A 25,393-nucleotide genomic window follows, 5' to 3' on the forward strand; every position below is an offset into this window, starting at 1 on the left:
CTCAGAACACGGCATGGTTATTCCTCATTGTTCTTTTCCAAACCCATAGTGGGAGCAAGTAGAAAAAAAAATTAATGTTCATTTTGGTGAGGAAAGTTCTGTAAGTTTAAGCTTCAGACAAGGCAGGGTAGAAAAGTAGTAACTGTTAGAAAATTTAACAGAAAAAAAATTTTTAACAGAATTAAAGAGAACCCTCCAACTTTACACTGGGATAGTAGGAAAGGTGTCAGAAGAAAACCATATGGAATATACAGAATATGATCACTCCTTCCACCTCCACTCAAGATCTGGAAATAGAACACCCATACCCGCTGGATCCTGATTCTTAAGAATCAGTAAACTTTTTGCAGCCCCCATCTCCTAACTCAATTAGGCAGTAGCCATGACAATATCTCATATTTTGGTGGTATAGGAGGTGGTAAAATAGGCCTCAGTCACCAAGAATTATAATTATTTTCTCTTATCTGGTAGCTTTGTAAAAGATCCCCTCAGGACTGTCTTTACTTTGCTTACCATAAAACTGGCTTACTATAAAGTACTACACTTAGAGAGGAGGGCTATTAATGAAATCTATTAAAATGTCTTATTCTGTGCACCCTGAGGTCACGGTTACAGCTAGGACAATAAACTAATTAAAACCTTTGGAAAGAAAATCTAGAGAGTCCATAGAGGCTCTAAAAAGGACTGACATACTCCTAGAAATCTAGAAGGCTGCCTTCATGAGGAGGGTTGTATTACATGACCAGAAAGACCTGGATAGGTCCTAAGCTATGGTCCTTATTGACTTTGAAGGGCCAGACTGTAAGAAAGCTAAAGACAGTCTTGACTCTGGGGGTAAGGCTGAAAGTGTTATTAATAATAACAGGACCCCTGGAAGACTGGAAGCTATTTGGCTCTACGCACTTAATGAAACCTCTGTACAACCATTAGGAGGCCACTAAATGAAAGGCAGATATGTCCGGATATTTACAATGCACAGGAACATAAGCTTTACAGATGACCTGAGAATAGCCCCTAAACAATGTCTATAATGCTTATCAACAGTTACTGCTGGGGAGGCAGCAGAGGTCACCATGACTGTTAGAGCTGTATACAGGCAGAGCACCTCCTATATGAATTTCCTAGGTCCACAAGCATTTCACATTTTACTTTGTCCATATTTTGGAACAAATACATAGTTATGCTGCCTTAAAACCTCTAAAACAAAAATATGAAATCTAAAATACTCCAAAATCTGAAACTAGCATGTTATCACTCAAAAGTACTAAGATTTTGGATTTCAGTTTAGGGATCAATCCATATTAAAATGTCTTATTTTCAACAATAATATAAATACAATGTAAAAATATGAAGTACAGACAATGAACAGTAAAAAGAAATCAATAGAGAAATACTATCTGATTGGGAATGTTCTTCTGTATATATGTTTCTCTTATTGGTTAATGAATAAAACAGACTGGCTGACTGACCAGACAGGAAGTGACATAGCTGGGCAGAAACTTACCACTAGCTAACCATAGATGTCTTGAAGTTTGTACAGATAGACAGGAAGTAGCATAGATGGGCAGAATTAGGTTATAAGCAAGGACAAATAGGAAATTGCTCTCTTCTCTGCAGAGACACTTAGCAGTTACCATGTAAGCCACCAAAGCAGTTAGAGGTCTGGATCCTTCTCTAGTAAGATAAGACCACGTGGAAATACTTAGATTAATAGAAATGGGTTAATAATTAAGCTAGCCAATAAGGAACCCAAGCCACTGGTCAACGGTTTTATAATTAATATAAGTCTTATGTATTTATTTGGGGCTCAAGGGTGGTGTGACCCAGGCGGGCCAGAAAACTCATGCTAACAAGTATCTCAGAAAGCTTATGTACCATAGTACTTCAAATATATATACTGTCATAAAGAAAACAATGTCTAATGCACTGAAAAACAAAATTGGTATCTGTCACACTGAAATACTAATGCAGAGATGGGAAAGAGGAAAAGAGAAATGTTAAAGCAGGGAAGCATCAAAGTTGAGTAAGTCCACTAGAGAGGATCGACAGAAGCATCAGCAGGCACAAGAGACATCAGGGATCCTGCAGACAGATTTGCTGAAACTATGCAGCCAGAGGAGCTGAGGGAAAAGCACTGCACAGAGGCTATGGGATTTGTGGGACACCATTACTTATACCTAAGATATGGTCTGTGTGTGTCACAAACAGAGGCAAAACATAACTATCTGAAAAACAAAAAACAACAAAACCACCCCATATGTAATGGAATATATTCAAACACCCAACAAACTCCAAATATATTAAATTGTTAAAGATCCACACTTAGGCACATCATAATAAACTATCAAATGTATAAACAGAGAATCCTGTAGGCAAGAGGAAACAGTTCATCACACTCAAATTCTGAGCAGCAGAGCCTCAGAGAAGACAGCTGGGAGAGATATTCAAAGTATGGAAAGAATTAACACACAGAGACCTCTATACTCAGCAATGCTACACTTTAAAAGGGAAGGAGAAATTAGAATATTCAAATTCAGGTACTACAAGAGTTTATCATCTATAGATCTGCCCTCCAGTAAATACTAAAGAGAATCCTTCAAACTGAAATGAAAGAAGCAAATTACGATTCATATAAAGGGCCCTAGGAAAGAGCAAGGTAGATGGCCAGTTTGTAAAACGCCTGGTGTACAAATATGAGCACCTGAGCTCAGACCCCCCCCCCAGAATAATTGAATCAACTAGGCATGGTGGCATACTGAAGCCTGGAATCACACAACTCTGCTGAAAAAGAGTGAATTCACTGGCCAGCCAGCTAGATGAAACTGAGTTGATTCAGCTTTGCAGAAATGCCTGCCTCAAAAATTAAAGGTGAAGAGCAAATACACAAACACAGGGGACTGCAGTACACTTTTGAAGAAAGAGTGGGTGCTGGAGAAACAAGAGGAAAAAACTGAGTACTAGAATCAAATGTAACATTCCAGAATACCACCTGAGCCACAATAAAACCAGCACCAGGAGGAAAGTTTATGGCTATGAGTGCTATACATTATAGACATAACAAATAATTTAGTAAAACATCACAAAGTCTCACAAAATATGGACAAATCAATAAAAAGGAAAGAAAAAAAGTACAAGATGTGTGCATCAACACATGAGACAGAACATAAGAGAATAATACAAAGCATAAATGAACAGTCTTGGGGCTGGAGAAACAGTTTAATAGTTAAGAATGCATACTGTCCTTACAGAGGGCCTTACAGAGTTTGAGTCTGATGTCTACACCCATGTTGGACAGCTCAAACCACCTGTAACTCCAGGGGAATTTGATACCAAGCGTATGCACAAATGGACACACACATGCGCACGTGCACAGACACACTTTTAAATACAATGATTCTAGAAAAAAATATTATTAGAGTTTTGAGAAAAAAACAAAGCAAAAAAAAAAAAAAAAACCTGGCAATCATTAAGCCAATTTCACGGAAGGAAAGACACTTAAACATATTGAGTCAAAAATAAAAAACAACAATATCATTGAAATTTAGTGTTATTAGAAAATGTTTCAGAAATTACATGCCAATAGACTGAAAATTCTTAAAGAAATGGTCATTTTTCTAGATACATGTGTCCTAACAAAATAGAGCTAAGAAGATATAAAAAATACAAATAGAACAATAAACAATGAGATCAGAGTATCAACAAATCCCTAAGAAAGGAAGGTTCAAGCCCACATGGATTTTCTGCTAAAATTTACCAGACTTCTATAAAAGAACCAAAATGTTTGTGCTCCTTAAAACCATTCCATAAAATGATACTGCTAACCCTTTTTAACCCTCAATCTATGAAGCTAGTGCTACTTTGCAAACAACTGATAAGGCAGAACAAAAAACATATAGACTAAAACAATAAAATATTTGCAAAGGTAATTGAATAGCACATTAAAAAGAACAAATACCATGATCAATTTCTTTTCATTTCAGGAATGCAAGAACTGTTTAACACACACAAATTAATGTGATACAGAATAAAATTTGTATGACCATTCAACAGATACAGAAAAGGCCTTTGATAAAATCTTTAAAACCTAAACATTTGACATAGGAAGGTAACAGGTCATAAACAATAAAGATTATGTGTGACCAGACTATAGCTAACATCTTACTAGATAGGGAAATACAGAAAAATTTGCTCTGACATTAGGAACAAGACAAGGGTGTTCATTCTCATCACTTCTACTGACTATAGTACTTGGCATTTTAGCCAAACCCATTAGGCTAGAAAAAGAAAATGGATCTACAGATGAAAGAAGGAAGTTAAACTGCCATGCTTACAGATGACACACCTATGTTCCTGGAAAACTCCAGAAACTCCACCAAAAGACTCTTGCAAGTGATGCACAAGTTCAGCAAAGTAACCAGAAACAAAACTCAGTATAAATCAATAATGAATCCACTGAGGAAGAAACTTGAAATAGCTGACAGAATGAGGGATAACTGATGAGAAGAAGAAATGAAGGAAGGGGATAAAAGGGGGAGGAGGATGGAGAAAATAGAATAAATGAATTTGGAAATAAACCTAACTAAGGTGGTTAAAAAAAAAAAACCTTTACAATTAAAAAAAAATCTAATAAAACACTGAAGGAAGACATTGAAAAGCACTAGAGAAAGGCCTCTAAGTGCCTGGATTTGGGAGAATATTTAAAATGACCATACTACCAAAAGTGACCTACAGATTGAGCAAAATTCCCATTAATTCTTTTCAGAACTTAAAGAACCAATCTTTAAAAATCAGATGAATACACAAAATGACATCAAATATCCAAAGACATCTCTATTTGCTCATTTGTTTCTAGTTAGGTTTCTTGGCTCTGCTTATTATATAGACCAAGATGGCCACAACGTTTTAATGACCTTCTGGTCCCTGTCCTTTCTAAGTGTTGAGATTACAGGTGTGTAACACCACACAGGTCTGCCAAAGCAGTATTAATCATTAATCAATAAACATAATGATACAGACATCACATCTCTGATTTCAAAATAAATTACAAAGGCCACAGTAACAAAAACAGTACAGTACTGGCACAAAAAACAAGCAAACAGACCAATGGAATAGAACAGAAGACTGAGAAGTAAATCCAAGCTTCTACATCGATAGATTCTTAGGAAAGTCTAAAAGCATACTTTGGAGAAAAGATACTCTAACAAGAGGTGCCAGGGAAACTGGATAGCTACAGGAACAAAGATGATTAAAACTATATTCTATTGCTTACCCTATATAAAGAATCAACTCAAAATAGATTAAAGACCCCAATTTAAGACTGCAAATTATGAAACTACTAGAAGCACAGAAAGGAAGCACTTCAAGGGTTCAAAAGAGGTGATTCCTGAATTGGACTCCAACAGCACAGGAAACAAAAGGATTGAATAATAAGATTACAAAACTTCAAAAAGCTTCTTCACAACATAGGAAACAATCAACTAAATGAAGACAGTTCACAGCATGAGAGAAAAACTTAGACAAATATTATATGGCAATAAATTAATATGCAGAGAATATGATGATCTCAGAAAAACTTAATATCAAAAGAACAAAGTAATTCAGTCAAAAATTTGTTAGTCACCTCAAAAGTCACATCTTCACGGTTCAAATGACTCCAACATTACAAAACAATGTTCAATCTCTTCAGCCAGCTGGTAAAATGAAAACTACAATGAGAGTCCCTCTCACCCTAATCAGACTGGCTTTTACTCAAAATTATGTGGAGAAAAAACACCCTTATTTACTAACGGAGAGAATGTAAATTAGTACAACAATGAGTATGTTTCCCCAAGGTATAACGACTACATGATCAAACCATGCTACTTCTGGGTATCACACAAAGAAAATCAAGCCTTTATATGGGAGAGATGCTTGAATAGTTCCATGTAATGTTGTACAATTCATAACAGCAGAGCTGTGGGATCAGCCTAGGCATTCACCAATAGATGACTGGATAGAAGAATATTGTGTGTCTACATGTGGTATATCTCCATAATGGAGTATTACTCAGGTATAAGAAAAATACAATTATGTCATCTGTAGAAAAACTGATGGAAATAGAGAACGGGGGAGGGGGGTTTAATCAGAATAAGCCACACAGACAAGTGTTTCATGTTTTTTTCCCTCATATACAGACACTGAAAAAAATTACTCTGAAAGTAGAAGAGAAGCTGGTAGGGAAGCAGAAGCCACATGCTTCACCTCTTACCTCTATCCATGACCTAGTGTAAATGACACCTTCCTGCCAACTCCATTTCTCCTCACACTTCAGTTCCTTTACTTTCATCTCAGAGTAAATTGTAAGTTTTAAAATCCTCTGTAGGGTTCCCTATGTCTTCACATATCTGGTCACTGGTATGCTTACCTAATATGAACCTTTAACTTTCTCATACAATTTTAAAAATTGGGTAAACTAAAACTGATGTACAAGTGTTCTTGTACATCCATCTCAAAGCTGCTTGCTCCATTCTGTTCCAAGTATAATTGCTGGTATACTAGGTTTTTTTCAGTGAGACAAAAGAGTTCCATAATCCATCTCAGTTTCTCCCTCCCTGCTACCAATGGGCATTTTAGAGCAATATTTATCCCACTAAGTAAGCACTTTGCAATAACGTTTATCTTAAACCTTAATCTCAATTTCTTCACTAAAATAGAATGAGATAAAAAGGGGGGCAACTGGATTTGAACTTTGACAACTGCTATTCAAATAGTAACAAAAGGAAATGTAAGTATTTTACACCTCTGACAAAGGTGTAAAGGGGGAAAAAGACTAGTGGTAACTACTGGTATCACAGTTAAGCAGCACACAACAAAACAGGCTGAGAGCAGCTTTGCAGTATCTAGTACTGGTATACTTACCTTAAGGCCTGGTATTTGATTTCTAGATAAAGTTCCTTTAAAACAAAACAAAACAAAACAAAAAAAAAAAAAAAAAAAAAAAAACAAAAACCTCGAGACATTTTCATAGCATCGTTGTTCAGAATAACAAAACAAACAAAAACCCTGGTAACAATCCAAATGTTCACTGAGAACAGACATGTGCTATAATCATAAAAAAAAAACTGTACAAATATGCTTCAGTTTACATGAATGGATCTTAGAAACAGGTTTACAACAAAAACAAACAAAACCACCAAAGGGACAGCACATGCCTGTAATCTTATCATTTGGGAGGCTGTGAGGCAGGGGAATCACAGTTTTATGGCAGCCCAGGCTTCAATGCCAGACCCTGTCTGAAAACAAACAAGCATCCAGTCAAGCAACAGCAAACACACATTATCTTTAACATGATTCTGAAACATAAAGTTAAAACCACTTAAACATAGCTAATGAAGTTATAGTAGGTGCCAACAGATACTGCTTATTATTCTTCAAGCAATACACAGAATTTATAGGTACTTTATATGTATCATAAAAATTTAAAACCTAGTATCTATGGTTAAAACAGAACATGGATTTAAGAGAGGCCTTCAGGCTTAGTAACTATTCTGTCTTCAAAATGTACAGTTATTCACTTTGCCATGGTATTGAAGCATAAAGTACTATAACACTGCCTTTTCAGGAAGGCCACTAACCAATTTATTCATTGTCTTTTCAAACTTTTTCCAAACCATTATTTACCTCAACATCAGGTTGACTACAGATTTTTACAGAGAAGTGAAACCAAGTGATAAAAAGCAAATAAGTTAAGGGGGTAGGGAACAGGCTGAATGCTGAATTTTTTGTCTGTGATTTGAATTCTCAAGTCATAGTTTGCACCATCATCTACTGCTTTGGCCAAGCATCTTGAACCTTCAATATTGTACTTGGTTTCTACATAGTCATCTCACAACTCAGTATGAAATCTTACAAGCCATCAGTCTCACCAACTTAATATCAGTCTTAAGGCAAACAGCTGGATTTAATGCATCACACTGCCAGACTCCAGGCTGACATCAGGACAACTGCTCCCAAATTATCTCAATTAAAAGTTGAAGGTTTTGGAAGTCCTGTGCATAACAAATTAATCAGGTAACAAACAGTGGCATATACCTATGATCCCAGAATTTGGGAAGAGTTTAGGCAGGAGGACCATGGGTTTGTGGTCAGCCTAAGCTATATAACAAAAATCACATACTCAGTAACACTGCAATAGCACTAAAAGAGTTAATCAGCTTCCTTTAATGTATATGTGGTTAACTTTTAAGAAAAAAAAAAAGATTTCTTTTGACACAGAAAGATGACCATCATACATCTTAGAGGGTTAATTGCATGGAAAAGTCATATTTTTAAAATTATCATGTAAAAATGCAATAAAGCAGCCCCCTTCTTTCTTGTACAGGAATCATTCCATTATACCTATTGTCATTATGTGTCTCTTTATGTGACCCTGTTGACTGAGGTTCTTGGCAGATTATCAAGACAAAGGCTGGGCCTCCCTTAATGAGCAAGAACTCATTAGCCCAGCTGCTTTAGTCTTAATTCTTAAATAACTAGGAACAGGGATTGTTTTGCAATTGCAGGAGTCTCCTCTTGTTATGAAGGTTGCACATCTTGGAATCAGATCCTAGGCACTAGAATTTATTGGAACCTTCATTGTCCTTTAAGAGTTACAGTTCCAAGTGGTCATCCAAATTTTCTGAGAAGATTCTAAAATTACTCATATTCCTGAGCTCTACCTCGGCAAATTTGCAACTCTTGAATGGGAATGAGTAAAGAATGAGGAAAGCAAGAGAGATCATATATATGTACGTATATGCATATATATATATGTATATGTATATATGTATGTATATGCATATATACATATACATACATATATATATATATGAGGATATGGATATATATATATATATTCAAGAATACCAGGAGGAGTGTGGTTCCACTAATTCACATTATCCTTAAGTGACTTATGGAAATCATGACGTAGAAAAGGGGCAGCAGATGCCTGGAGATCAACAGTAGGGATGGAGAAAAACCAAGAGATTTATTGCTCTACAGAAAAAGTAGGTGCTCTAATCTCAGGTACAAAGGAGGCTCTTGTTAAATGCCTAAAATTCCCTCATTATGATGACATTGCTTTCTTAAACTTGTGTCATTCATGAAAGTAGAACTATCCCTTAGTATTGAGCTTTTACCTTCTACCAATAAGGCAGAAATCACTTGTTTAAAACAAAACAAAACAACACCTGGCCACTGAGATGGGCAAGGTGGTGCATACCTTTAGTCCCAGCACTCAGGAGGGATTTCTGTGAGTTCAGAGCCATTGTGGTCTGCACAGTTAGTTCTGAAACAGCCTGGGAAACATAGTAAGACCCTGCTTCTAAAAACAAATCAACTTAAAACTGGCCACTGAAACACAGAAGGTTTATGGAGGGAAGTACCCTCCTACCAAAAAGAGGTACCAAGATCTATGTGTGGGAGTCATGACTTATCAAGGCAGATTGAACAAGCTGGCCTAGCCATGTATCAGGGTATCTAAGGGAATAGTTCTTGTCTCAGATGAGAGCTGACCCAGGATAAATAGAAAAGCTAATCTGCATAACGAAGAACCATCTGAAGATACACTGTCCCTCTTCTTACACTAGATTTCTCATTATGATACTAAGTCCACTATATTTGCTTTGTAATTATTTAATAATAAGCAATAATGACCCCTAGACTGATGTAAGCCCTTTAAGATTGGGAAAAATATGATTTGTCTTTTATATTCCTTGGCATCTAGCACAGAACTTTATTTTTATGACCCTGCATTTTAGAGTCCTGACCCTTACTTTTTTCTCAAATTTTCTTTTTTCCCAATTAACAGTTCTTCCCATATTAAGACTTTTTCCTCAGCAGTCTCCTGTAGAACTTAAACAACAACAACAACAACACACACACACACAAAACATGCATCCATATGAAATTAGTATTGCTTGTTTGGGAAAAATATCCTTGGTTCTGAAATATTTGGAATAGCTGATGTTTCCCTTAACTAATGAATGAACATGGTCCTTCGAAAGCACTAAACTGGGATGGGAAATCTATTCAAAAAACAAAGACTGAAATCTACTCAAGCTGGTTTATCTCTCATAAGTAAGGGCTCTTATACAACAGTCATTATCTACAATGGAACATTTTATTTGTCATTAATCAAAAATACCCAAATTTTCTTTCCTTACAATACTGTGTAATTAAAGTGACTAAGATACATAAACGTCAGCTGACATGTCTATACTCTTAGATGTAACATGAGGAGACTCAGTACAGTTTGGATTCCTTTGAGAGTATTTACCTAGTACCTGTCCTGATCTCTTGAATGGGGCTTTAAAAGCTCACCTTTAAAAGCTCCTGGTTGTGAGTTATCTAGAACTCTAAATGCATTGCATTAACTCAGTTTTATTCTGTATGGGCCCTCCCCTTTCGATGCTTTGCTGCTGTTGTTGTTTCCGACACAGGTTTTCTTTGTGTAGCCCTTGCTGTCCTGAGTCTAATTCTGTAGATCAGGCTGGCCTGGAACTCAGAGATTCACCTGCCTTTGCCTCCAAGTGCTGGGATTGAAGTTATGCACTACCACCCAAATAGGTTTGGGTTTCACTTTCTTTTTTTCATCCCTATTGAAGGACTAAGAGATTTAAATGTTTAGTCCCCACCCATTATGACAACTATTTGTAATACAGGGGAAAGAAATCCATGCCATTTCATGCTTAAACATTTGAAGGCAATTATCAACTGTCCATAAGTTGTATTATCTTTCTTGTCTTACATAATGCCTGGTTTTTTTAATAGGTGATAATTACCAAATGTGGTATTAAGGCACACATCTAGTTGTGTCTAAAAGGAACCAGAATTCTTTTGAAAAACAAAATTCCAAATGTGGACTGTTAATATTACAACTCCCATCCTATGAATTATAGAGAATCCTACCCTAAGGATACACTGGGTCTATACCCCTTAGTATGTGTCTCTAACATCTATTCCTATTCAATAATACCAGAAAGTCATTTCCTTCTGAGGTCAAAATTGGTCAGATATTCCTCTTCTATCCCTGACATGTTTTCTTTTCCCTTTTATACAAGGAGGCCATCAAGTCTTTACCTTGAATGGAGTGTGGGCAACAGATCTCCAGGAATAAATTCAATCATTTAAAAAGCCTTCGTAGATACTTGCCCTGCTTCCCTTTTAAGTATATAGAAAATCTGAGGTTCAGTTCAGTCAGACACTTTTGATGCCCACTAGGAAGATTATGTAACAAACAAGGCTCTGAATCATGATAAAGGTGGACTTTGAACTTCTGTTAGTATCTAACTTCTAAGCCCTTTTACCCTTTTGATCAGTGATTTGCTTTTCACCTCAGGAAACTTGCATGAATAATTAGATTGTCATAAACTGAAATTTATTTATTTTTTTAATGCAACTGAATCCTGTAACTATTGTAACAAACTGGGAAGAAATGAAACTAAACAAAATAACCAAAAAGTGTACCTCTCTTTCTGGCATTCCTCTTTAAATATCATTTTACAAAAGCCCTTCCATTTCCTGAATCAAGACCCTGAGGTTTCCTCCAGCCAACAACAACCAACTGAATAGGGTTGACATTGAGTTGTTACCGTCTAAAATTCATTTTTACCTGCTACTTCTGGCTCTTTGGGAATTCTACTATTTCAAAAAGCTCAGGCAAGTGGGCTGACAGTTGCTATTTATTGCTAAAGCAAATAAAACCACTGACCATAAATACACTGACTAAATCCAGTGGAGATCAGCCGGGCCTGGTTAGATCAGAACTTATCAGGTAACCTGAAGATTCATAAATAATAATAAGTTGAATGCTATGTGAAAACCACTAAGTTTTTAGGTGCTTTCTTATAGTTCAAATATTAGCTTATATAATTTATCAGAAAAATCCACTTTGAGCAACTGAGTAAACAAAAACTTGCTTCTGAAAAACAACAATGGAAAAACTTGATGCTAAAGAAAATAACAAATCTTTGATTTAATAGAATAAGGCTGAAACATAGTCCAGTCTACCCAGAACTTTGCAAATGTTTCAATATGTATAATAAGTTTAGATAATAATAACAAGAAGTTACATATTTGAAAACCTATATCAGGAAATGGCTTTTTTTTTTTTTTGTGTGTGTGTGTGAGTAAGTCACTATATGGATGCTGAGAACCCAAACTGAGGTTTTCTACAAGAACAACAAGTTTTCTCAACCACTAATCCCCAAGGAAAGTATTATTTTTTTAAACTGTACAACTGAATTTATACTGAAAAATAAGAAAAAATTTAAACACTCATTTAATGAGGCTGTATCACAAGACTTTCAAAGAATTATTCTCTTTAAGAAGAAACTGAAAATATAAAAAGATCAGATAACAGACAGTGAACTTATTTCAAATAGTCTAACAATTTGTGCTGGGAGGCTTGTTCTTCTTCATAATTATTCTAATTTACCTCCCCTCTAGTTCCTAGTTCCTAAAAGGGTCAAAGGAGTGACTCTCCATAACTTACGTGGTGGAATATGGAGGATGGAAGGAGTAAAGTGGGGAGTCAGATAGGAAGCACTCCTTTTAACATCTATCACATACATTTTTTTTTCAGTTCCCCTTCAAAAAGTAAAAATATAAGTCTGATAACACTCCCAGAAATTAAAGTATCCAGCTGCTTAACTATAATATCTACTTTTAAAGTTAAAATCATAATGAACCCATCTTAAGAACTATCATGAAGACTCCCTTGTGAACAGTGGCATGGTACAATGGGGAGAGGGCTGGTGCAGCATTTAAGTAGTAGACAATCTGTAATCTAAAGACCCATCACTAAGAACAAGTACTGATTCCTGAGTGCCATCTAACTGCCAGAATGTACTGCATGGTGCACCAGCAGTTTCTCCTTGTGCCCATTTCAAAAGTGAAGAAAATAGGGCTTATGTGTTGTAAATTTGATCAAGGTAAAACAGATTTCAAACAGATTCATACCTAGGAAGTCTGACCCACAATACAATACTAACTGCACCACATCTCAGTTTCCTCATATGAAATGATTAGATACCAAGGCTAGCTCCCAGCTAGAATTCCATGGTCTACAACAGTGATAGAACACTCCTTAGTGGTGTGTGTACTGGGCATATGGATGAAGACTGGAAGGTACCTTACTCACTGGCACACAAATCACCATCTATTCATTTTCCTCTAAATGCAGATGGAGAAGTAGTGGGATCAGTTTGCCCACAGGAAGTTTGTCTTGGTTCGTTTACCACTCTTGGACTTTGTCTTTAGTTCTGGGCACAGTAAGCACTAAACAAAATGGTCCACTGTCTTCACTGAAAAGAATGGAACAGCATACCTTTTAAAAACTGTTTCCTACAAATGCTTCAAATGTAACATCCACAGAATACAACCACAGTGCTGATCATGCAGTCAATTTTGAAACTATGAAAAAACTGGGGCTCACAAACAGGAAGTACTCAATATGGGTGCTGTTTGTTTTACTGTTAATGATTCTTAGAAGTTCAATTTTTCCTGAAAGGAATGAAATATATTTAAGGGAACCCATGTCATTTGCTTCCTCATCGCTGTGGTAAGTTAAATTGGAATCTAGTGTGGTGGTACACATCTACAGGCCTAGTGCAAAAAAGGGAGGTTGAGACAGCCTGGCCTACACACACACACACACACACACACACACACAACATTAGTTGGATACAAATCTTAAGATTTTAATTACACAGAACTCTGACAGTAACCCAGTTTTGGAATCTAATCTTTGATTAACAGGGAGGCATCAAAAAGGAGCCTACAGTGGCAAAATCATCAAACAATCTGAACAAAACATACAATTATTAAAAAGAATGGGATCCACATCTGTTGATCTGGAAGTCCAAGGTATATCTGTTAAATAAAGAAAGCAAGCTGCAGAGAAATGGGTAGATGGTGATCCACTTTTATTTAACAGCATACAAACCATAATGGCTTGTATGCGTCTACTTACATCTGTATGGTTATAGTCAAAGGCACAGGCACAGGAAAGAGAGGAAGAGGAATGAAGTGGGAGTTTATTAACCATTTTTGTTATAATTTACCAAAATAAATAGACCCATTAAAAATTAAATCTTGATGAGGCATTTGCTAAAATAATTATAAAGAGGCTGATGGGATATGTGCTTCTATATCTTGTGAATATGTGTTTCTCTTATTGGTTGGTGAATAAAGCTGTTTGGGCCAATGGAAAGGCAGGAAGTAGCCAGATAGGAAGTTTAGGCAGGGCTACCAGACTAGCAGAAAGCTGACAAGAGGAGTTCGGGAGAGAGAGTTGGGGGAGGGAGAGACACCATGTAGCTACCAGGAAGATAGGACATCTTAGTATTCTCCAGTAAGTCAAGACAATGTGGAGATACATAGATTAATAGAAATGTGTTAATATTTAGGTGAGAGCTAGCCAATAAGAAGCCTGGGCCATAGACCAAACAGTTTATGATTAATATGAGCCTAGGGTGTTTACTTGAGGTGACAAGCAGCAGGACCAGGCTGGACAAAAATCTCTGTCCTCAGAGCCAATGAACAGAGGTCCTCTATAATCCACTTGTACTTGCAAGAGAAACTAGGGAAGGCATGCTATGTATCATCTGGCATACAGGTGAGCAACACAACTACAGACATTTTCTTGATTAGGGGCATGATGTTGACATAAGATTACCAGGTAGTTAGCTGCAGAATGGATTAAAGAAAGAGAAGGGACAACTAGGGGAACAGTTTGGTCCCTACGGATAAGAATAATCAAAGTTTGAAGAGAGGTTGTCAGTTTTTCCCTGTTGGGTTAGCTTGTCAGGAGCAGGAACTAAACTCATTCCTGGGTCATATTCCCAATGCATTCCAGTTTTCACAGCCTTAGAAGGGTATTATTATCTATTTTGATATTTTAACCAATATTACAAATTGAAAGTTTTTTTTAAACTATAAACTAATCACTTGTTCTGCTGATCCATTTAGGACTTAAGTTTTGAGAACATTTGCATTATTAAGAACTCATGTAACCACTCATATAACTATAAAGTTCTGTAACCATGCAGCATCATGAAATACTTCCTCTTTGCCCCACTGTAAGATTTCTGTCTCTTAATTCGCCAGCCAGTCACTGGAAATTTTGGGGGACTGCTTCCTGCACGCCTTCCTGTGTCCTGTCCTATTTGAAAACAGAATACTATGTCTTGCCTAATTTTCTAGGTAAGTAAATTTAACAGTGTACATCTGACCCATCTTCTAGAACAACCTGTTCTTAACAGGAGACTTAACTCTGGATAGTTATGCACATAAGGGAAGTTCTAACTAGACTTGGTGGGTTGTGTACTGGGGAAAGGAGCCAGGAAGCAGTAGAGGGAGAGGGTGGGAGAAGATAGGATTAAGATGTACCATATACATGAAATCTTCAGAGAAAAAATAATAACTGTAAAGTTTCGTGTCAAGTTATATAGAAAAAAAAAAAAAAACCACCGTCTAAACCAAATGCCCTCAAAAAAAAAAAAAAAAAAAAAAAAAAAAAAAAAACACATTTACAAGCCTTGATTGCCCTAATTGGTGAAATGATAAATGTATCTGAGTTCTTCTAAGAAACTGCAAGCATCAATCTTATTTAAACCTTCAGAGTAAATTTAACAACTGATAACAAAAGCATTTGACTTGTGTATACTCTATTTGCAACATTCAGTCTTAATACTGATTTTTTTAGACTGAAGTATGACCTATACATAACTATTCTTCTTGATTTACAGACCAAGTTTCTTATTCATATATTTTGCATGTATTTGTTACGGACTTAGGATGTCCTAAACTCTTCTAGATATTGGGATATAGGAGTGGAGCAAGCTTATAATAGAGAGGATGTAAAGACTCATAAGTGTGTCAAAGGGAAAGAAATAATGTGTGAAAGATGGTGTAACTTAAGAGACAGAATGTCTCTCATATGAAAGTGACATCTAAGTGTGACCTAGATAAAGGAGGACAGGGAAGTATGTGGATACTTGGGGGGAAATATTTCAAACAAAACTTCCCCAAGCCTAGATCATGTGCCAGGGGACCTAGAAAGACAACTGTATTCCTTTTAGAGAATATGGACATATCTCAGAAGGTCTAAGAAATTCTGTCTTAAACTAGGAAATGAGGCTGCAATGAACACCTTGTTCCCTGTGTCTTGCAAAGCACAGTGTGAGGGTAACAATGTGGGCATGCGACTTTATCTTACAGTGACTTATGTTTCCAGTTTTCATCCCTTTCCTAGCACACTTTCTTATTCCAAACAGCTGTGTGGACTCTTCCCTTCCCATTTGTTCACACAGCTGCCTTCAGCCACTACTCCATGAAGGCACTAAGCCTTCTTCATTTAAACACTTAAACAAATTGGTAGGGAAGTGGAGCAGGTATGAAGGTCACCACACTACTCTCCTGCAGGCTCTGATCATTGTCTTCCTTGCAGTGGCATGCTTGAGCCCAGCTCAACAGGTATTTGCTGCTACAAGTGCAACTGGAAGACATCTGTGATCCTCTAGTAAACACCCCCTTAAGAATTTGCTTCCTATGTCTTTGTAGCTCTTCCCTTTGTCAATATAATGACATCACCAGGCTTCTTCCCAATGCCCATGCAGAAGCTGAGGCATACAGAAATCAAACAGCCAGTTACCAGAAATTTTAAATTTTCATTTTCTTTTTCATGGCTTTCTACCTTTTCTTCTGACTTTCTTATTTTCTTTTTTGAATGTTTGTGGCATTATTGGAGTACCATGGCTCTGTTTAATGTCACTATGTATTAAGTGGTCATTTTTCCTCAGTAAGTTAGACCAGGGATTCGATGCACATCTTCCCTCTTCTTTAACATTTCTCCTTAGATTATATTAATCTCTAGTGCCCAAAGACTTCAAAACTGTCACATTTTCCACATCATGATGATAACTTTGTCCCCCTTTCTTGGCCACTGAAAACTCACATCATGTTTTCAGGAAAAATATTAAGTATTTAATAAGTTACTTGTTTAAATACAGCTATTATTCTTAAACTATTCCAAATAAAGTTCTCTCTCTCTCTCTCTCTCTCTCTCTCTCTCTCTCTCTCTCTCTCTCTCTCTCTCTGTCTTTCAAAAAAAAAAAAACAAAATAAACCAAAAAACACAAAACTCAGCCTAACATATTGCTTACACAACAGCCATGCTACCTGAATGGTTTGGCAAGTCATGATTTCATAGGTCAAGATCTATTCATTTTAACATTTGGCCAACAGTAAACAGAAAATTAAATAAAAATAGGACTTAAAAAACTTCAGTTCTTAAAAAGATGTTAAGTAAAAGCTAAAGTTAACTTTTTAGATTTTGAAGAATAAAAGTAAAAAATATTTGAATTTCATATCAAACCTCTTATTCAGACTATTTTATTAGTATAAATAACTTTAGTGCACTTGTTGCCATACTGACTGTCAAATGGTTAATTCTCCAGGACATGGAGGAGTTGGAATGAGGACCTCAAGTACTTTGGAAATTACTGTAGGAATTCATACTGTATTTACTCCATATCTACAATCACCAAATTCCTTTCAAGTCCAAGCCAAAGATAGGCCCTTCTTTCTTGAACATAAAATAAACATGAGAGAGGGGCATAAAAAAAAGCTTAGTAAACTGTTTACATAAATTCCTTTATAACTTAAAGAAAACACAAATCAGGACTTAATCACGGAGCACCACCTGCGTGAGGGCAGTACCAGGGAGGCACACTAAAGACCTATTCTGCATGACCTGACATGGGCAAAGGTGGAGGCAAGTTTGGGGGCTGCCTGTTTTCAATTAAGAGTGTTTTACAGAGGGAGAGAGGGGAGAACAAGAAGAGGGGGAGAGAACACCCTAGATAAACACTTCTAAATAATCCTCAACAAAAACAAGTATTTTAACTAGAGACAGGTTAATTTCTGAAAGTGATTCATTTCAAGCTAAGGAATAAATACATTTTCATGCTTAAGAATACTGATGTAGTACTAAAGTTTAATGACCTCAGTTTCCTTTATGGTTTACAAGGTGCTTTATGATGGCTACAAAAGAAGAGCAGTAACAACACAGCCCCTCAGGGTGGGGGCTTACAAATAGAACAGTGACTCTGGGTTTATATTTAAGGGAAATATTTTTGAAATAATCTATTCTACTCTCATATTTTGTCCTTTATAAACTCAGCTGGATTCCAGATGAGGTGTTTCACATAATGTTCTAATTAAACTCAATATTTCTATTTGTAAAACTAGGGTTTTACAATGATGTATCTATCAATTTAAACTGTCATTAAATTTTTAACCATATTTGGCAACACACATGAACACACACACACAGATCCCACACACACACACACATACACACACACACACAATTTAATGAAACTTATTTAAAAGGTTATTTTATTTTTCATTACGTGCATGTATTATGTGGGTAAGGACACACATATGAAGGTACCTGAAGATACCAGAGGTGTCAGATCCCACTGAAACTGAATGTATAGGCAGTTGGAAGCTGCATGACATAAACTCTGGGAATAGAATGCTCCGAAAAAGCAGTGCCCTTAAGTGCTGAGCCTTCTCTCCAGCCCTTATTGCAGCTTTTTAACCATCAAAGGAAAAAGTTAATAGTTGTCGTTATGAAAGTTTTGTAGTCCTACCAAATTTACATAGCTAGAAAATGTGTTAGTATTTATGATTCTTAAAATTGAAAGCTTCTCAGTAACAAGCCATCTTTGTATGAATGATTACCTGGAAAGGGGATAGTCTCGTGTTTATCAATAATGTGATTTATGATATCAGTACAGTCACTAAATTTAAGATGGTATACCTAATGTAATAAAATCCATGGAAAACTGTTATTTAATGGAGACACTCTCTCTACATGACAAAACAAAACAAAACTTTTGAAAAGCAAGATAATTATCTGAGCTTTAAATACAGGAGTCTAGCTAAAATAGATTCATGACCCTTTGAGGAAATGCAGAGAGTAGGCACTAAAAATGTTCCCAGTGCTTTTTGGTAGGCAATACCTACATTAGAGATGCAGATACTTTAACTGTTAGCAAATGAGGGTCATCCTGGTTTAAGCCAAGCAGACTGTCAGAGCTTTAAAATTGCCACCTTGCATTTTAATGTTTTTTTTTAATTTACAAAGTAAATTCACAGTTATAAATTATTTTAAGTTTTTAATTATTACTATTTTCATTGTATATGTGTATTGCATGAATGGGGGATTGCCACAGCATACCTATGAGGGTCAGAGGACAACTCTGTGGAACAGATTCTCATTTTCCACCTTTATGTGGGTTCTGCAGACAAGGTCAGGTACCAGGCAAGCACCCAAGCCCTTTAACCTGCTTACTGAACCATTGGTAGCCTGGCATCTACATAGTTTATCAAGTAGGAGTGCTAGGTACTCTAAATGAAACTTGCAGGAAACAGTATGTGACTACACACATACATATAGAGCAGAGGCTTGGTCATATTAGTCCTTTATATTGTGTTTTAAGATTCACTGTTGGTGTGCACTTAGTGTTAAATATCATTGAAGAATTTCTAACACATCAAATATAAACTAATTCCTTTCAGATCAGAAAAGTATTAAGGCTTCTCCCCCCCGCCCCCCAAATGGCTTAAATTTCCCACTTGCAAAATTCAGGTAACAGCTGCTTTTGTCCTACATGGATCATGACTAACTCGGAAACTTAATATAACAAGTAGAATAAAAAATGTCAAAGAATTAAGATATTAAATGAGATGAATGTATGTGGAGTGTAGAGCACACACTGTAGCCTAGTGCCAAGTAATTACTGTTCAAACACCAGAGAAAATACTACCAAAATATATAGGAAAGAAAGATCAGTGACTTTTATGAAGTCACTGGTGAGTATTAGGTCAATTACTTACTGCTTTTAGACCTCTACAAGCTTAGCTAGATGCTATGGCTTAGATAGCTGCCAATAAGGTGGTTCCACAACTAATGAAGTATGTGGTCTTTCCCTAAATACTGGCCATGATCTCAATCTCTCATCTGGTATGAGAGGTGGGAATAGATAATCTCTTACCTAACACATAAAACAATCTCTGAGAACTCAAGGGCCCACCCTTTGAGTCCAACTACAATAATATTTACATTGTTAAAGTACAAATCTAACTTCATTTTGGTCTTACACTTGATAATATACAAGGAAATTGTCAAGAAGCTGTCTTTAGTACTCCATGACCTACGCCAAAGAGTACTTACCTCAACAAACAGGTAAGAGAACTGCAGAATTTTACACAGATACACAGACCCCATGGTGTTTTGATAATGATTTGACATAGAGAAAGTAGCTTTAATTTCAAAACACAGTTAACCAGAATCATAGCTTGGTTCAGTTTAGCCTTAGAATGCTTAGAATGTAGATTTAAAAAAAAATTTAAAAAAATTTCCCCCCTATCATTACTGTTAGCAAACATCCAAATCAAATTATTTGGTAGGGATGTAGGCCGGGAGGTGGAGGGGTGGGGGTGGGGAGACCAAATTTTACATATTAAAATTAAGGAAGCCTGAATTCACAATTATAAAACAAAACAAAAATAAGATGACAACATAAAACAGTGTTCATAACAAAGCACTAAAGCATTAGTCTTCATGTGACAATCATAGGTAGTACGTCACTGTATTGCCCCAACATGAAAAAATAAATCATGAACTAAACTGGATATCATTTCACAATAGCTTTCAAAATCTGGCTATCAAATATGCTTTCATAATAGCCATGGCTAAATATTATTATGGAAACTTATGAAATAAACTAGAATAAAGGCTAATTTATTATTTAAAGCAAAACTATAATAAACTGTAAGCTTGTAAGTTTAAAAAATTGCATACTAATTTAACTCCCAAACTAGTAACAAAAAATAAAACTTTGAGGAAAGTAATGTGTAAACATATAAATCATGTAACTCAACTCCCTACACACACACACACACACACACACACACACACACACACACACACATCTATGTATATGTACGCATATTATACCCCATATATGAATGGAAAAAATTCTTTAGTGAAAGGTACCTTATTAAACACATTGTATTACAGACACTATAAATCTTGTTAAAGATTGCTAAAATTAAGAAATTACTCTGAAATACTTAAAATTAATAGCTGGTTTACTCTAAATACGTATGTTTAAGCACACAGTTCAATCAAGATAAGCTATTAATATTTAAATTGGCTCAGAGATTAAATTAAGTGATGACACATTTTTATTCAAAATAATTGGTTTTAAGGATCCTAATGCAATTTAGTTTAAGTGGCTATCTAGTACTTACAGAATCTAATAATTTAGGTTGTATGTTTGCCTAATTTACTCACTATTCTAGCAAAAAATCAGATAACCCATGGCAAGTGTTGTACTCCAGTCAGTTGATAATTCATTTGTAACGTGCACTATGAAATATGAAATGGTTGTAGCAACATAAGGCACCATGATAATTTCAACTAGTCCAAATCATAAGATTTTCTTTAATAACTGCTGAAATTAAGATGGGACAAATATGAACTTAATCTTGGCAGCAATAAAAGTATGATGTAAATTTTGTCCTTATTTTGGTAGTAAAGCATCACAAGAAAGAGCCTAACTGGAACACTAGTTACTCTGCTGCCCTTTGCCCCTCACATCAGAGCATCACTACTGTAGTACTATGGCACTGTAGTACCTATGTGTGCACTCCCTTGGTACCTCTCAAGACTGTTGATAGAAATGGTTGGTATTTGGAATTGTCCTTGAAATTCTAAGTTTCTCCCTCTATTCCATGCCTCTGCTAATTCACTCTTTGACTGTCATCCACCTCTTTGACCCTCCTCCACAGATTGTGTATGGGAGGGGGCTTGAGGCCACTAGGTACAACTGACTTTGTAATGAATTAAAAAAAATTAATATGTAAAATAAAAAAAGACACCCAAATGTCATCTGGCATTGAAATGATCACACAATTAGAAGGAAGGAAGAAAACACTTTAGAGATTTGTTGTAAAATGTAAGTTTCCCTTAAGAGAACTTGAAAAATGCAATGCCAAGGTAGAAGAAAATGAGGGCAGCTGGCTAAATGGAGCTGGAGAAAGAAATAATTGATCCAGGATTGATTTTTTTTTTCTGGTTGTGGTTTAATCCAATAAAACCATCCTTAGAAATTTGTTATACAATGGGATTCACCAATTTATACTCTGTATATGCCAGAAATATAAACAAATGCTTTCTAATTTGACAACTATTTATACTGTATTAAACAATTACTTTTGACAAAAATATTACCAAGATGGCTTCAGAATAGTAAATAATACTCAACGTGAACCTATTATGCCTGTTAAATTTACTTACAGGGTAAGACCTAAAACAAAATTAGAATTAATTACGTGCAACCATTAAAGAAAAAAATGTATTTGAAGAAATATGTGCCAGACCTATCTGAAATATAAATAAAGCTTCATAATACAATCAGGCTGGAGTGCATGGAGACTTACGTAACTCACTAAGAATTGAAAAGCTCTGTCTTTCTCAACTGGTACTCATGGAAAAGATACCATTTGGTACAATCTCCTCAGTAAAACCTCAAAAGGCTCCTAAAGTGATATTTCCCTTCTTATTAATTTATCTACTAAAACTTACATTGCATTTACATTTGTGCAAAGCATACTGAAGAACAAGTCATAAAATTAATGTTAATAATATATGAAAAACAGTCAAATAAAATATCTGTAGCAGAAATAGATAAAAACAAAATAATATTATGAATACAAGTTAAATTGTCAATGAAAAATATGCAAGCATTAACCAAGGAAGTATTACAAAAATTTCATTAAGAGCTGACTAATGGCTTGTTGCATATTTCTGTATTAGTCATTCCATACTAAGTTGATACACCTGAGTACACAATTACTAAAATTTCTCTTAAAATCAATCACACTGATCTCTAAAAAGAGGAAATGATCCTGCCATAAAGGTAACAACATATACGCAAATAAGTATATGCTCCAAAGCAAATCACATCCAGAAATTATCTTATATAAATGGACATCAAGAAAGAGTAATCTCAAAATGCCACAGGAACACCCAATGTCAGCATCTCCAGAAGGCAAGGAAAAAAAGACATCAAAACAAATACCTATCAAAAGAAAAAGCTAGTTGTGGCCAAAATAAACCTACTTATTCTTTCTTTTATGTTCTGTCTCCTTCTCATAAAAACATCTAACCTGCTGTTAATAAGCAAAGTGAGAAAGGGACAAAATGTGTTACACTCAGTCCATGTTCTTACAATTTTTCAGTTTTATTATTTGTATAAAACTTGACACAGATATGACCAATAAAGAGAGATGTCTAAATCTACTTCAGTTTTAGTAGCATCATTAAATATCCATTACCAAAACCCTATACTCCAGGAAGGGTGAGTTTATAAGTCCATCTTGCATTATTATTTTTCTCTAACCATGCTACCTTTCAGGAACGGGTCAACTTGTAAAAATTTCAACAGTATCCCTAAAAGCTCTAATTCCCCTGAAAACCCTTTAGTTCTCTCCACTTATTTTCTGCAATGTACACAATTTAATGTTGAGGTAAAGCATGTTGGAAGAAAATCAAATTACACATAAGCATGCCTGCTTCGAGTATGCTTACATTAAGCTCACTGAATTTTAAAGTGTACTGTTAGAATTGGAAGTTCATTTTACTAAGAATGGACCTGAGCATCAGCAACCATTACCTGGTTTTACTACCAAAGAACTTAATCCTTAAAAGCAAACAACAAAAAACTTAATCATGATATGCATAATTCTACAATTTAATGTGCTAACCTGATGTTATGATGCCCTGATATATTTATATAGAAATTGCCTTCTCCCCAAATACAGTATGAGTTTTAAATCCACATTCTGGGGGAAAATATTCTAGTTGTTAAAAAACTCAAATTAGAAAGTACGCTTTTTTAAAATAAAGTCTGAGTGATGTTATTAGTGGCATTACTCTTTTCCTATCTAAAGTCATAGAGTATCCTATCAAGCTGTTGCCTCAGCGTGTTGATTTAGTGGCTGATGACTCAGGGTCACTGATCATAGCTAATGTTTGGCAACCACCATGCATCATATATAGAGAGCAACCAATTTTAGTTCTGCCAAGGCTGCTCCTTGGAAACAATAGAAGAATTCAACAATGGTCAGAAAGGAAACATTGTCCCAATTTACTTGGGTGAATTTTGGTTCTGTGTAATCACAGTTCCCAGTGCTAAGTGTCAAGCTTCCAAGCACTGCCCATGATCCGTTAGGCCAATCTACCGTACTAAATGACACCAGTTATTAAAATCCAAATCATATGTTAGTATAAAATTAATCACTTCCTGGACATGAAAGAGCCTCTGAAGTGCCACGTCATCATAGCTCTGCCTACCTTTGTAAAGGCAGAAGCTCAACAAAACCGTAACATTTTATATGCCATCAGTAAGTGTAAAAGTTAGAGTACTAAAATTATTTAAGATTTAAGGGTAAGATTTATTGTTAATATTCCAGATTTTATAAGTCTTAATGAAAATTCATAGTGCATGCAAGTTAAGTTTGGTTCCATTATTTTTTCTTAGAATAAAAAGTGAAAAGTTTATGATGGATTTCAGGGCAAGGAATTTCCTAAATGTACTGTTTTTCCTTGTGTAATCACGTTTATAACTCAATAGCTCTCTACAGATAATCAAATCAACTGTAATTACTCTTTTATGAAAGTCAACGGCATGAAACCAATCGTCAAAAAATTAAGATTGAAAAATTTAAAAACACAGCACATCTCTTAACAACTATTTAAATTTCTTTGTTGGAAATATCTTAAACCCCTAATTCAAAAAGATAAGTTGAAGTGCTGCAATAGTTTCCCCTAAAATAAGACAGTAGATTTTTGAGTACTTGATTAATAGTCATTACTAATAGTCAATAAAAACAGTAACTACGCATCTGTTAGGCTGTTACAAAGGTGATTTTTCCCCCTTCTTGGTAAGCTATAATTAAGTTGTTTAGAAAAATATATCATAGTCTAAATCTATTTTTTCCCCAATATAAGCTTCCTACACATGGGGGAAAGAGATGCATTTTTTATGTCAATGTGAGGATAACCTTCAGAGAAAAGGGATGTCAAAGAGTTGTAAGGATGTAGCTTAGTGAAAGACTATGCTGAAAACATTCTTTCTTTGAGTTTTAAGTAAAATGCTGTCCAAGGACTAGTTAATAGGAATAGTGAAGATCACTAATAGGTAAGAAAAAAGTTGATGGGACTACACACAAAGGACTCTGTTTTCTTCAAAAACAAAACAAACCCCTAATCATTAATCAACGTTGTATCACTACA

The 25,393-nt window shown here is 35.5% G+C and overlaps 1 protein-coding gene across 5 annotated transcripts in view; it reads right to left on the reverse strand.

The window, feature by feature from the left end:
- Positions 1 to 25,393, reverse strand: part of Nr3c1 (nuclear receptor subfamily 3 group C member 1) — a 121,094-nt gene that overhangs the window by 61,230 nt on the left and 34,471 nt on the right. The gene's annotated exons all lie outside the window — the stretch shown is intronic.

The sequence above is a fragment of the Phodopus roborovskii genome, unplaced genomic scaffold (genome assembly GCF_943737965.1).
Source record: "Phodopus roborovskii unplaced genomic scaffold, PHOROB, whole genome shotgun sequence".
Taxonomy (NCBI): domain Eukaryota; kingdom Metazoa; phylum Chordata; class Mammalia; order Rodentia; family Cricetidae; genus Phodopus; species Phodopus roborovskii.